Here is a 2,266-nt window from a genome sequence, read left to right on the forward strand (position 1 = left end):
ATGTTGCCGAGAGGTCGCGTTAATGTTATGAGCTTACGGCCACCATGACCAGGTCAGCCATAGTATCCACATCACTCCTGTCCATACCGGATTTCTATAAGCGAGGAAGCCATGATAATAAATGATTTCAAAAAATGTTTGAACCATCGTAGAGAGCTACTTGGAAGCAACATTGTGCGTAGGCCAAGACTTGGAGATAGGATGATCTCCGTTCTTTATTATGGAGAGTCAATTTTTCTTAATGGAGAGTCAATGCCTATCTTGTTTTATGATATTTTACCTAAGAGAGGGTAGAGTAGGTCCTATGAGAGGAGGTCGTAGCTAGAATGTGTTATTATGTTCTACAATGTGTTAGAGTTGATGATTATGAGGAGGAGTTATGATTATGACTAGTGACCAACTTTTTATATGATGTCTCATTGACGCACATTGTTTGGTGGTGATGACAAGTGGTAATGAATATGCTATTTAAACAGACTAGTTCATGATGAGTTGTTATTGTATAAAAGATATATCTGTTTAAACATGTACAGTGCTAAAATGCTAAAAAACATAAATGGTAGCAGTAGCGCTGGCATAAAAACGTGCTACTAGTACTTGAACTTACCAGTAGCGCTGGCCTAAAAACGTGCTACTGCTACAAAATAGTTGTAGCGTCGTAGCAGTAGCGCTGGTGACAGCGCTACTGGTAGCACAAAAACCGGCGCTACTGGTAAGCTTTTCTCTAGTAGTGTTATGACAACTAGAACCAGATACTTGATAAAACACACCCTTCCAAGTGCCAGATACAATCGGTGATTGCTCTCTCACAGGGCGACGAGGGGAGGATCATCAGTTAGGATTATGCTATGCGAAGTTACTTGGTGAACTTACCTTCTACTCTCTTCTTCTGCTGCAAGATGGAGTTTACCAGAAGCGTAGTCTTTGACAGGACTAGCTATCCCCCTCTTATTCCGGCATTCTGCAGTTCAGTCCACATATGATACCCCTTTTCCATTTGATACCAATGCATACATACGTAGTGTAGCTCCTTGCTTGCGAGTACTTTGGATGAGTACTCACGGTTGCTTTGCTCCCCCTTTTCCCCCTTCCTATACCCAATTGCTGTGACCAGACATTGGAGTCCAGGAGCCAAACGCCACTGTCGATGACGACTGCTACTACTCGGGAGGTGCCTACTACTACGTGCAGGCCGCTGGCGACGACCGGGAGTAGTTTAGGAGGATCCCAGGCAGGAGGCCTGCGCCCTTTCGATCTGCATCCCAGTTTGTGCTAGCGTTCTTAAGGCAAACTTGTTTACTTATGTCTGCACTCAGATTTTGTTGCTTCCGCTGACTCATCTATGATCGAGCTCTTGTATTCGAGCCCTCGAGGCCCCTGGCTTGTAATATGATGCTTGTATGACTTATTTTTATTTGTAGAGTTGTGTTGTGATATCTTCCCGTGAGTCCCTGATCTTGATCGTACACGTTTGCGTGTATGATTAGTGTATGATTGAATCGGGGGCGTCACAAGTTGGTATCAGAGCCGACTGCATGTAGGAATCCCCCTTCCACACTCCTTGGCCAAAGTCGAGTCTAGACATTACAAAACTTTTTACTAACATGGATGTGTGTCTTACGGGCCCACATCGCCATTTGGGTGGTATTAGGATCTTTTACTCCTCGATCCTTACTCTGGGACTCTGAACTCTCTTCTACTCGGGTTAAAATGGTTTTACTAACTCTAACATTAGGATCTCGTGATCACATCGACCTGGAGAGCCCCTTATTACAGATGATCGCCTGCTACACCAGAAGGTTCTGAAGATACTCTACGACGTTCTCTTGCGACTTTGTGCCATCAATTTTGCAATTCCCTTCCATCGATAGACCCCTATGGATAGCGATGTACACTTGCCATTCATATAACCATCCCTTGTTGATCTTCTTATTACAAGATACCCTGAAATCCTCTCTATTGTTCTGAGAATATTTTGTGCCACTGCCCTTGCAGTCCTTTGCAACCTGAAGACCCCTACGAATACTTTCTCGCACTTATCAAGTAGCCGCCCATCCCCAGTTGATTATGTGTTTCACTAAGGTCTTCAAAATACTATTGATCTTCCGAAAATCCTTAGCATCTTATTGCTCTTGAAATTATTGCTTGCTTGCATTATGGTTAATCCCATAAGTATAGTAATCTTATTAGCAGCATTTGTCACTATCATTTTGAGTCCATTGATTCAATATGTTGTGAATGCTCGCAATCCTTAATCAGGTCCTAG

This window comes from Triticum urartu, chromosome 5 (assembly GCF_003073215.2).
Source record: "Triticum urartu cultivar G1812 chromosome 5, Tu2.1, whole genome shotgun sequence".
In the NCBI taxonomy this organism is placed as follows: Eukaryota; Viridiplantae; Streptophyta; class Magnoliopsida; order Poales; family Poaceae; genus Triticum; species Triticum urartu.